Below are 13,093 nucleotides of genomic sequence, written 5' to 3' on the forward strand. Positions count from 1 at the left end.
GGGAATAGAGTAGTGCAATGGTAGATCTGCCAAATCTAGGCCTCTAGTTTATATCCATAAATATTAAGTTGTGTTTTTCTTGACTGGACTTATTTGGGTCAGAGATTTACCACAACAAATTGGCGCCTAATGTAGGGCACAAATGCATGACCATGAGATTAATAGTCTCATACTCTACCGACAAATGAGTGGCCCACTAACTAGGGTTTCTTATATTATTTTCCATGAGAGGGCAGAGTGGAAGTATGGGTAAAAGCAGGGGACTGGGTGGGCTGCAAGTGATCTACAGGATACAATAACAAGAAAGGAACAATCTGATTTTAGATCTTCTAACTTGGCCACCAAAAATAACAGGATAACATTTAATCCATGCTTCTTTCAGATAATACTGTGTAAGTTTGACTGCCAGATCCAACAAATGGTGTTCATGGATTGGGTCTGAGGAACAGCAGAAGGCCTCTAAGGTTTATAATCAAATCATAAGGATTTTCAGAGCCAGGAGTGCCTGTACACACCTCTAATCCTACCACCTACCAGAGGCAGGTCTCTGAGCTCAAGGTCGGTCTGGTCACTGGAGTAATTCAGCAAAGACTGCATAGTCAGGCCCTCTCTCAAAAGATGAAGGATTTTTTCACGTTGGGTACAGAGACTCACTGATAAAAATTTATGTGGTCAGGTTCTTTGATAATCTCACCACTTGCCAGGGTATGGGGTGATATCTGTGTGCCAAGAGAAGGTAAAGATAAGTAGCAACTCACCAAACAAGGAAATGAATCACTTTTGGTAATAACCTCATAGGAAAGGTCTCTGAGCTGGGCAGATCAGTGCAGGAATTGGACACAATGTAAAGCAGCAACTGAGACAGCTAATCATATTGTCCCACTCTAGGACACCCGTGAGTTCCACATAAATTATAAAATTGTACGGGCTGCAAAAAGATGCTTGTTCCACACCCAATGGATCACCAAGTTTCAAGGTGACAGAAATCAAGTGTCTTTCATTTGCAGGTCCTAGGCTTGGTAGGTACATGAAATCATGTTATCCTTTTCTCACTTGAGAGTAGCTGGATGAAATGTGTGGAGAAAAGTTGACTAATGATCTCAAGAATGATTGAGAGGTTTGAGGGCAACAGTTGAAAAGAGTACACATAGTTGCATGAAATTAACAACATGCAACTTCACATCATCAGAAGCAGAAATTTTTTGAATATGTCTGTTACTGTTACATGACTCATTAAGCAAAATAATCAAAGTCAAAGCAACTTATGAAAGAAGTGGTTAGTTTGAATTATAGTTTCAGAGGGTTAGTGTCTATGATGACAGAGAGAAGAAATATGGCTGAGATTGCTTACATCTTGTTCAACTACAAGAAGACAAAGAGAGAGAAAGAGAGACAGAGATAGAGACAGAGACAGAGAGACAGATACACAGAATAACTGTAGTCACTTCCTTCCAAAATGATCATACCTTCTCATTTTTCCAAAAGAATTCAACCAACTAGGGACCAAATATTCAAATATGAGACTTTGAGGATCACCTTTCTTTAAACCATCACAGAATGAATGGAAATGGATGGATGGATGAATGAATGAATGAACCAATGCTTTTATAAAAATGACAAGAGTTCTATGATAATAATTAAAATGAGGGTGCATTATAGGAGTTGTAGTAGGTAGACCACCACATCTGGGTGTCTGGATATTGTCTACACCTGTCTGAAGACTTTAATACCAGAAGGTCACAGGTTATCTCTGGTTCCATGACTAGATGAAACAGAGTCAATGTTAATTATTATTGGTTATTTTGTTTTTAAATTCCAAAAAAAGAAAAAGGTTTATTTGATTCCTACCCACCCTGGAAGGCAAGCAAGGTTTCTTTTCAAGGAGAGAGTTCAATGGGATGAAGTGCAACCCAGCAGGGTAGAAAGAGCAGCTGGAGAAGAGGCCAGTTGTTCTCACTGTATGGGCAGTTAAGAAAGACAAGAAGTGAGCCCAGGCTTTCCAACTCTCAGGCAGATTGAATCTCAGAGGACAGACTCCACCATCCCAGACAGAAGGCATGGCAGCATGAGACAGAAACATGATAGTCACATTGCTCAAATGTTGTACTTTGTTATGTAACAGGAAGCAGACCATTGATTTTTGTAGTCAAGAGATGCTTCTGTGAGAAGATTTCACATGAGGCTCGATGGTGTCCACTGCCACCTTAATTTCTTCAGAGCCAAAGTTCAGAAGTACTCTTCAAGATGTCTTTTCTGAATGGCCTGCTGCAGCTCTACTCTAAGTCTCCTTTCCTCAATAAGTCTTTGATCTCTGCTTGAATGGAGGATGTCCTCATGAGAATTCTAATTCTCCATATGAAATCCTCAATATCCCTTAGGATCTGTTACTGCACAGGTGTCTGCACTCTCACTTGCTGACCCTCCCATACCTCTCTATTCCTGAGTGAGTTCAGAGCACCTTTCTCCCTCAGTCATCATACTCAGGAACATCCCAATGCTACAGGAAACAACCAACTTTGATTTGCTTTCTGACACATCTTCTCCTGCACAGCTCATGTGGGAGACAGGGAAATTAGTAATGACCCCTGAATAAAGCAATACACTGAAAAATAAAAGTCAACAGAATAAATAAAATATGACAACAAAATACATCCTAGGTACTTTTGACATTGTGTAAACTTATAAATAGTATTTGGGGACCCATAAAACAACTTTCAAAAACACCTAGAAACCTTATAAGTGTGATATAAAGAAGTAAACCATCTCTCCAGAGAAGTAATGAAAGACAGTGTGAGATATTTGCATACTTTATGGAAAGTTGCCCTTTCTGAAAACTCTTCTTTTATGACAGATTGTTACTTGGTGTAGTAAATGTTATTTTCTTTTTAAATGTTATATCCTAAAAATCATTATCCTTACAAAATATACCTATCATATATATATAATGATATTTCATTAGCGGAAATAGTATCAAAAATATATACATGCATAGGAGTGAAACAGCTTAGGGAAGTTATCAGATAGGATGTAGGCATGGCTAATCCCTCTACAGCAGCAGTCTCTGGGGTTTGACAGATCAGAGATACCTGACTTAGAAGGGGATCAGAAATCCAAGGACTATGGTGGCTCAGATGAGATGTGCATACCTGGGTTCTATAGGTAGGTAAATTTTCTTTTCTTTTTATATTTGATTTTTTTGAGTATCCTTGGTTGGTCCTGGCTGGTTTTCTCTAGAATACTTTATCAGAACAAAATCAACTGGCAGGGATCAGAACCATCATTTAAAGGGGCAGCAGCTTACTTCCCTGAAAGTACATCCACTGCCTATAACACTCCTGCCCAGTGGGTAAACCCTCCTCCCTAGTTCCCTCTGTGTTCTTGATGGATGGATTTCCACAAGAAGTCTTAGTGCTGATGTCTCCTGCTGAGCAGGAAAGCCCTTCCTGTACACCTGAGTTGGGAAGGGAAAGGATGCTGAATTTTGTGCTTTGAGACAGGTACATGATCATAAGGGGTCTCCTTCTGATTTTCAACTGGTTTGTTTACGTTAAAATATCATTAAACAGGATAACATACAGTCGTTTACATGTAAGGGTATATTGAACTTCAGAGTCCTGAATGACAAGCAATCATGACAAGTTGCAAACAAAGTAAATACAATAAACATTTCTGAATTAAATAAGCTTCCTAACAGCCAGACTCCATTCCCTGGAAGTTCTAGGAGATCAGTCTTGTGAACTAGTCATTTTGACTCCTTGTGTCCAAGGTACCCATTTCAGTTTGGATAAACTGTTTCCTAATTCATTTCAGGGATGGGTTTGATGTTCACCTAGTGGGCCTGATACTGCTAGTTTTTGTTAGTCAACTGGACACCAGATGCAGTTACCACAGAAAAAGGAGCCTCCCTCCAGTTAATTGCCTCCATGAGATCCAACTGTAAGACCTTTGTCAATTAGTGATCAAGAGTAGAGGGCTGAGCCCATTGTGGGTGGTGACATCCATGGTATGGTAGTCCTGGACCCTCTAAGATAGCAAGCTGAGCAAGCAGAAGATGGAGACCTGGCTTGTGAAATTTCAGAGGGAAAATCAAAGAATCTTATCAAGGCCATTGCTATTTTGGTTGTGAAGATCCTGTGGGTTGTTTGATCTAGGGCTAAAGAATCAGCTGTGATTAACAAGATGCCAGAACAAAAGATACTAAGGTGAAAACTTTGAATTACTGGGACTATTGAAGCTGGTTAACTAGAGCTAAGAAATTAGTGGTAATTAAGAAGAGACCAGTGTCATTGAGGTGAAATTTTCTGGAAGTGTTTTTTTTTTTTTTTTTTTTTTTTTTTTTTTTTTTTTTTTTTTTCACAAAGAAGCTGTGTTTCAGATATAGCCAAGGTTATACCTTGTGCAATGGCTGGACATGGTAAGGTGTAAGACTCACCCAGGTGGTACTGGTTTTGAAAACATGAAGGGGTCATGCAAAGCAGTCAAGGCTTGTCACCATAAAGGGAGTCTATGAGAGATTATTTGTGAAGCCTAGTTGTGGTGGCAGACAGTAGTGTCTTGAGATGCCAGTACCATGAGATGACCACCAAGAACAGCAGCAGCAGTGGAGTAGAGGCAGCTGGAGCCTAGAAGACAAGGTGTGTGCTCCAAAGGCCAGGGCTGGAGAAGTGACCCAAGCCCTTGGAGCAGACCTGAAGTACATGAGTGGATCCCAGACATTGGATGGTTGGAGTTTGATTTTCCTTCTGATTGTGACTGTGCCCTGATATTTTTCCAGCATGAAGGAAGAAAGTATTTTAATGGAGCCCAAACTTAAGAGACTTTGCTTTGTAAAAAGACATTGAATTTTAAGAGACTGGATATCTTAAAGGGATTGAAATTTCAGTATGTAGGAATTTGAAAAGAGTGTGGGTTTTTTTAAAGTTATTAGGTCTTGGGGATGAATAAAAAAGTAAGGGTTTGTAGCCAGGCAGTGGTTGCACATGCCTTTAGTCCCAGCACTTGGGAGGTAGAGGCAGGCAGATTTCTGAGTTCGAGGCCAGCCTGGTCTATAGAGTGAGTTCCAGGATAGCCAGGACTACACAGAGAAACCCTGTCTCAAAAAAAACCCAAATAAATAAATAAATAAATAAATAAAAGAAAGTAAGGGTTGAGGCTTAATAGTGATGTCTTTGTGTGTCAAGTTGACAAAGGGTCAATTTTACTGGCTCCTTTTGTGTGTCAACTTGACAAAAGCTGGAGTTATCACTGAGAAAGGAACTTCAGTTGAGGAAATGCCTTCATGAGATCCAGCTGTAAGGCATTTTCAATTAGTGATCAATGGGGGAGGTGCCATTTGTGGGTGGTACCATCCATGGGCTTGTAGTCCTGGGTTCTATAAGAAAGCAAGCTCTGCAAGCCAGGGGAAGCAAGCCAGTAAGAAACATACCTCCATGGCCTCTACATCAGCTCCTGCATCCTGACCTGCTTGAGTTCCTGTCCTGACCTCCTTTGGTGATGAACAGCAATTTGGAAGTGTAGGCTGAATACACCATTTCCTCCCCAACTTGCATCTTGGTCATGCTGTTTTGTGCAGGAATAAAAACCCTGACTAAGTCAATGGCAGTGTCCAGAAACCAATCAAGGCTTGTATAAATATAGCACTGGAACAATGAATTTCAAGTTAATCCCCATTCCACTTTACTACCAAATTAATTTTAGCCATTTTTGTAATAGTAACAGAAATTCTGCAAACATGTCTTGTATTTTCTATTGTTGATGAAGTATTGAAGAACTAACTACTCTCCCAGTTCTGCTATTTACAGAAGAAATTATGGAAGGCCTTCATTCTCTCAGTGAATCCAAGATATGATCTCTGAGTCTTCCCAACTCTGTTGAAAGGTCCAGGTAATGTGAATTACAGAAAATGTTAAAAATTCAAAGGAAAACAGGCTGGTCAGTAGTGTGGTACAGTGCTTATTTCATTTCTTACACAGACTTCCTGAAAAATGAAGTTCAGAGAGCAAACTGTATGTGATGACATTTAAGTGTTCTCTTGACACTGACATTGGTGTGATCACTTTCTAGCCTGGTACAGGACTTAGTTCACAGATTAGGTATTAATGAGAGGAAAAAGATCACTTACAATTCCTGAGAATAATAAAAATAAAACTGCAATCCACAGTCCATCAAAGTACAAAAATACTGTCTTGGAATCACAGCTGCTGTTGACTGTTGAGCACTAGTTCCCACATTGAGCACGCTAGTTCCCACATGCTCACCTGCTGTAGAGAACACAGTTGGCACTGGAGGGAAAGGGTAGACTACAGTGAGACCTGCTAACTTCCCAGGCTTTGTGTTGCAGGGATAAAATCCCAGGAGAACCATCCTCACTGACTCTCAGGTTCTGAGCACTGTTTTACAGAGCTGCTTCCTTATATATTCCAGAAATGCTTCAAGGCTTGTCATTCAGACCCAGCCATCACTCCTTTCCCCATCCCTCCCTACCTCCATCCCTCCATTTGTTTCCCTCACTATATGGCCCTGTCTGTCCCAGAAGTCTCTGTAAATCAGTCTGGCCTGGAACTCACATAGATCCACCTGCCTGAGTGAACATGCCTACCTCACATCCTTTTCCTACGGAGATGCTAGACTTTCTAGAGACCAACAGCTGATCTAACACTTGTACAATGTGAAGCCCTTCCAAGACTGAAAGCACATAAAAGCCAACTTCTCATGGCCAGTTGGTTTTTCTTGATTTTCTGTGTCAGGGTCAGCAGTGCCATGACCTTCCAGCTTGGCCAAGTCCTGTTTCTTCAAGTGAGTTCACTTGTGATGCAGAAATTTTCTCTGGAAATTGCTGAATATAGAAAGATTCTCCAGATCAGAAGTGGTGACACAGGTGTTTAATCTCCATAATGGACAGGCAAAACAAGGAAATCTGAATCCAGGACTAGTCTATTCTACACAGAAGGAAGAAGGGTAAATTGGAGGTTGTAGGTGACCCCTAGATTAATTTGGAGGGAAACCATGGGGGAAGATCAGTTGTCATCCATGTTGATTCAGCAAAAGGGTTTCTCAAAGCTCTCAAGGTTGCTCCCTGTTAGCTGGTTATCTTATGGCCCAGTAAACAAGAGAACCAAGATGCCTAACATCCCCTGAGAACTTCCTTAAAACAACCCACCAGTTAGTCCTGAAACCAACAGAAGAAATAGTAGAGTATCCTCATCTGTGCCCACTCCACCCTTCATCTTTCCCTTGAACCATTTAAAGAAGAACACAAATTTTCATCAGTTTAACACTTTTATTAAGAAAGCTGTAAACAAGCAAACAAGCAAATAAACAAACAAAACAGATGGCTGCAAAGACACAACTGCCATTGTCTGTGCCCTTTCTGTAACAGCAGGAGCTGACAGAAGATTCTCTAATTGCAAGCCTTAGCAGGCTTCTGGGCTCTGGGACTCCAAAGAGATTCTAGGTGACCTTTTCTCTTCTTCTTCTGGCCAAAAGCCCTTGAAGCCATGCCCAGCACCCTTGGCATCTGGGACTGTCAGAAGCAGGATCCTGGTCAGGGCAGTCTCCACCAACACAGGTCTCAAGGTTCAGCTTTTTCTTCCTGAGCAAGCTTGGTGAGGGTTGGTCTGGCTCCTCTGTATTTTTTGCAGTTGTCATTTTCCACATCTCCTGGGGACACTTGTGGCTCCCTCTGACTCTCATTCTGGAAGACATCTGTGCCCCTCTTCTTGGCACAAGTCAATCTGCGGTAGTGTCTCAGGTAGTCCAAGCTCTCAAATACACAAAAGGAATATAGATCCCAATCGACAAATAAACCATCCTCAGAGCAGTGACCTGACTCTCCACAGAAACAAGCTGGCTCAGACTTGGTATATCTTGTACTCATTGCTGGCAATACACATGCACATTTCAGTGCATGGTCTTCAAAATATGGTGCATCCTTGACAGAACTGGTACAGAACTGCATCATCTTCTTGGCTTATCCATGGAAGGCTGAGGGCAAGTCCTTGACCTTGTGATTCAGAGAAGTCTCCAGTTAGTTAATTATACTCTATACTTCTTGAACCCTCCCAACATTACATTATCAGAAGCCTCCACTTAGTTAATTATAGCCTGAATTGTGTCCCCTCCCAACCATTATACTGTGAGAAGCTGGGTTTTAAACCTACAATTCTAGCATCTATTTGCCTTGCCTGAGGAGGCAAGATTCTGCCCATAGTGACAAAAGCCTTTCTTTCAAGATCCTTAGGGAAAAAAGCATATCAGACACAGAAGCAGAGGCAGCTGGATCTCTGAGCTCAAGGCCAGCCTGGTTGTCAGAACTAGATTCAGGACAGCTAGGGCTACACAGGAATACCTAGTCTCAAAAATCTAAACCAAAAGGAATGAAGCTTCTCAAAGTAGATGCTATCACTCTGGAAGCAATTGTCTAGAGGTAAACATTATAGGGGACTGATTAGACAGGCAATGGGGAAAATGCTAATGGGCCAGCAAATCTATTTGGGGTGCCTGTATAGAGAGTAAAGATCAATATAACGATCTCTCACTCTCCCTTTCTTTCCTGAAAGGGGATTTATTAGAATGACTTACAGGCTGCAGTTGAGCTTATTCCACACCAGATGGATTGGAAGCAAAGTCCAGGAATCCAGAAGTACTCAGTCCCCGAGGCTGGATGTCTCAGCTGGTCTCCAGTAGAAAATGGAATCACAGAGAAGTAGGCTCTAGTGTCAGTGAAGGGATAGATTTGCTAGCTAGGAGAGAGCAAGCCGACTGACTGAAAACTTTCTTCCTCTGTGTTCTTATATAGGCCTCTTTCTGAAGGTGTGGCCCAAAGTAAAGGTGTGTGTTCCTGTGGTGTCACACCTTTAATCCCAGCCCTATGGGAGTGAATCAGGCAGGTGGATATCTCTGAGTTTGAAGACAGCCTGGTCTATAAAGTGAGTTTCAGGACAGCCATGGGTATTATAGATAAACCCTGGCTCATATCAAAAACAAAAAATCACAATAACACAGATATGTGTCTTTCTTGCTGCAGATCCAGATCAAGAAGACCTGTGTCTTTCAAGCTCAAAGGGACCTTCATTAAAGACAAGCCTTCCTACCTCATAGACAGGGATTACTGTCTACAAATTTAGCCAAAGTCCCTTGCAGGTGTGTTCTCCATTTTTGAATTTTGCTAGCTCATGATTGAATCAACATACTTGACAGCAAACAATAGTCATTACGGAGGATGTTTCTCTCTGTAAACGTGGCTCTTGTAAAATCCAGTTTGTAGACCAAGCTGTCCACCAAGTCAAAGATCTCCCTGCCCCTGCCTCCCTGTTGCTGAGATAAAAGTCATGTGTCACCAAGTCGGGCTAGGAAATCCTGTTGATAGTCCTTTGGTCAGCTGGTCCTGAGCAGATGCTGATCCTGTAATCCCAGCAGAGAAATGGGTATGGGAAAACAGCTAAGTGTAGAGATGAAGCTTCAGGACAGGGAATCTCCTCTCCACCTGCTCACTCTCCCACCCCTCTCCCTGTCTTGTGTTTTATTTCCTGTCCTTTAGATGAATGCACATGATATTTCCATCCTCTAGTCTCTTGTGTCTGAACAGAGTCTAGGAGAGGTTTGCTGGGATAGTTGGGCTCCATGCTGCCATGGACTGGAATGAATTTACAGAAAAGCAGACAGTAAGACTGGAAAGCAGTTTCATGAGGAACTGTCAAACCAGAGGTCTTTCTAAGTCAGAGATATCAAGGGCTGAAAGCCATTGGTCAAGATCTGCTCATGGCAGTTCTGGAGGAGGCCAGGAGCCACTGGTACAGAATCCCAAGACAGCTTCTTCACACACGGAAACTAAAAACCAGCTCTCCTGCTCTAGGTCCAGGCACACCTCAGCTGTGTGTTCCCGGGGATAGATCATGTGAGCCTTCTGCACTCATTCTGTGGGTGGTGTTCATAATCCAGAAAGGGGTTGGGGGATGCAAGCATATTAGGCTGAAACCTTGTGTTTACAAATCCACAAAAAAGAAGTGAAAAAGGGAAAAGTTGTTGTTTAGAGTATATAAAACAGAAACCACACACCAAGGAGATGAGGAGCAAGAAGAGAACTGTCCTGCCTGGGATGTTAGTAATCTCCAAAAATAACACACAGGAGCCAATCTGATGTAACTCATAGTAGGGTCTTTATTTTATTTGAGTTATCTGGTGCCCAGGCAATGAACCACTGTCATGTAGGACATGCAGTTTTGTTGGTTGGAGGGCAAAGCAGGTGCCAGAGCCAAGGAAGGAGTCCTGGCAAGAAGCCAAAAGTCTCCATTGACAGACCCTCAGTTCTGCTTTGGAGCCTCAGCCCTGGACTTGTTCACTGCTGGGGGCGCTGTGGCTCTGGAGCTGCAGTTGGTGGGCTCTTCAGGGCTCACACTCTGGACCCCTTCTGTAGTAGCTCTGACTTAGCCCCAAGCCAAGTTCCCCTAGGCTGTCAGCAGGACCAAGCTGAAGTGTGATGGTGATTTAAAATTTCATAAGTGATTTTGTTTCTCTGTACATTAGTTTTGCTGACAGGACTGGACTTGGTCAAGCAGGCAGTGGTGGATTTTGCACAGACCTGGGTAGGGAAGGTGTGTCCCCTAAATGCTGACTGAAATGCCTGGATCCCTGGTGCAAGATGTGGAAGATGCCAGGCAGGTAGGTGATGCAGTTTTGGTTTCTTTCTGGTCCTCTCTGCCTCTGGACCTTCTTAAAGCAGATTTCCTGTTTTCTTCCATAGGTAAGTGACATTTTGAGCCCAGCCACTGTGCCAAGATTTGAACATGACACCCCCCCCCCCCTGGAACCTCAGTGTAAACACAAATCTCCTTACAATACAACTACTTTTATTTCTGTTCGCAAGTTTTCCAGATGGGCAGACCAGGGCACCAATGTCACTCAGTCTCAGCTTGGTTTCCAGCTGCTAGCAGACCCAGGATCTGTAAGTTGGGTGTCCTCATCTCCTTGTCCCTCTGCTCAGGATCCAGATCCCCGCTCCTTCTTTCTCACAGGGGTTGATCAGTTCCTCCTGCCTCCTCATCTTCCCCTCCACTTCATCACCTGATCCCCACCCTGGCCCAGGACAGAACCTGCTCTGCTCACTCTGCATGAGCCTCCCAGGTGCCTTTCTGTTTCCCAGTAGCCAGGAAGGGTGGAAACACAGGCGAGGTGGCCATCCACTGCAGGCGAGGAGGATGTTGCTGCTTCTGTAGCACATCTTTTCGAGCTGCCTTGGCTGTTTTATACCCACATTTCTCTGGCCCAAGCTTCGCAGATTGTCCCCAGGGCAGAACCAGGGGTGCTCACTGAAGGGTCCACTGCCTCTGGTTGGGCGCCAGGTGCAGCAGGGCCTGCACAGGGATTCTGGAAGCCAGGTAGCCCACAGAAGTGTAGGCTCCTGGATCTGGCAATAGTTAGTTTCCATCCAGACCTGCAGCTGCCATTGGTAAGCAGAGACCTTGCAAGTGTAAGGCCTGGACAGTCACAGAGCTTCACAGAGGGGGTGAACAAAATAAGGTCTGAAAATACCGGTTGTTGGGGGGTGCCTGGCGTTCTAGAGACACTCACCACCTCTGCCCCACCAGCCATTGATCAGTGAGGACTTCCCACATTGGGGAAACCTACACAGGCAATGGTCACACACCCATCCTTGTAGCGCTCTCTGGAGGGGCCCGTGGGCTCCATTGCTGAGTCAGTCTGCTCTCTACCAGTACTGTTGGCTGGTCTTCCTCCTCCTCTTTCTCCCAGAGACATTACCCCAGGACTCCCCAGCCAGGTTCCCTAGCAATCTTCTCTCGCCAGCTGCTCAAGTCCACTTTCCATAGTGATGGCTTCACAGGCTTTAGCAACTGCTCTGGCCCCAGTGCCCGAGTCCATCCTCTCCCTGGTCTCCGCTTCTTCTTCAAGACACTACAGCCTCTGTGGGGTTCGCGTGTCCCGAGGAAAGAGTTGAACAGGACGATGTGGAGCTGGGGGTAGTGCTGGTGGAAATAATGCTTCAGGCAACCCACAGAGCTGGCGGTGCCAGGTCCACCTTGTTCAAGACCAGCACCAGGGCCGCCCTAGTTCTCCAGTTACATACTCATAAAGTGCTGGTGGGAAGTTCACCACGGATTCGATGTCAGTAATGAGCAAGACGATGTCAGACATCTCTAACACCCTCCACAGCTGCCTCCTGTCCTCCAGATTGTGTTCAAAGTAGCTGAGTTTCTCCGAAGTGTATGCCCGCATGTATTTTCCGAAGGTATTCCTGGAAGCTTCGCTCCTCTTGGCTCATTAGTTGTTCTTGGCCTGTCTAGCTCCAAGGAGGCCGCCTGGGAAAGTCCAGGACTGAGCCGGGGCTGATACACTTCCCGGATATCCACCCTCCAAGCCCCACCCAAAAAACTTCAGCATTGACAGGCTGCAACCTTGCTCTCTGGCTGCTCTCTTTCTCCTCTCCACCTCCTCTGGACTGTCCCGTTCAAAATGCAGGCGGTAGCGGTTGGGGTCATAGCCTCTGGGCCCCAGTCCCTGGGAAGGTTGCTGGTTGAGCCTGCGGATATGATGGGTCACAGATTCCCCATCAGCCTTGCTGGTCGCTCCTCCTGCCACTCCCGGACCCGCTGCTGCTCTTGGAACTGACAAAGCCCATCTTGGAGCCCTCGCTTCCGCTCCCGCTTGTCCTGCAGCTGCTTCTTCTTCTGCTTCACACTGAAGGGCTTCTTCCTAGGCATGGTCCTGTGCCCTGGCCCGCTCTCTGCTGACTCTCTGCACTGCAAACTGACTGCCTGGGCAGTCCCAGCCAGGGCTTGGGGCCCTGGGGAGGTGGGGCCTTGGTATGTCAGCAGCTAGCAGCAGGGAGCTGGGCTCATGGATGATGCTGTCATAATTCTCTAAAGGAAACAACAAAGCAGACATTAGAATAGAAAACGTTAATTTCTGACTGAGTGAGTGTGGTGGTACATGATTTGACCTAAGTACTCTGGAGTTCAGAATCCAGCATGATCACATAATGACTTTCAGACACCCTGGGGCTACAAGAGAGATCCTAATTAACAAGGAAGAAAGAAGAAAGAAAGGTGGTGCAATCTCTGGTTTCTCTCTCTGTCTC

The 13,093-nt window shown here is 44.5% G+C and overlaps 1 pseudogene; it reads right to left on the bottom strand.

Annotated features, from left to right (window-relative positions):
• Window positions 1–10,957: 10,957 nt before the first annotated feature.
• On the bottom strand, window positions 10,958–12,716 carry LOC117723795 (guanine nucleotide-binding protein-like 1 pseudogene; annotated as a pseudogene).
• Between the last annotated feature and the right edge of the window lie 377 nt (window positions 12,717–13,093).

Source organism: Arvicanthis niloticus, chromosome 19, assembly GCF_011762505.2.
Source record: "Arvicanthis niloticus isolate mArvNil1 chromosome 19, mArvNil1.pat.X, whole genome shotgun sequence".
NCBI classification, from domain to species: domain Eukaryota; kingdom Metazoa; phylum Chordata; class Mammalia; order Rodentia; family Muridae; genus Arvicanthis; species Arvicanthis niloticus.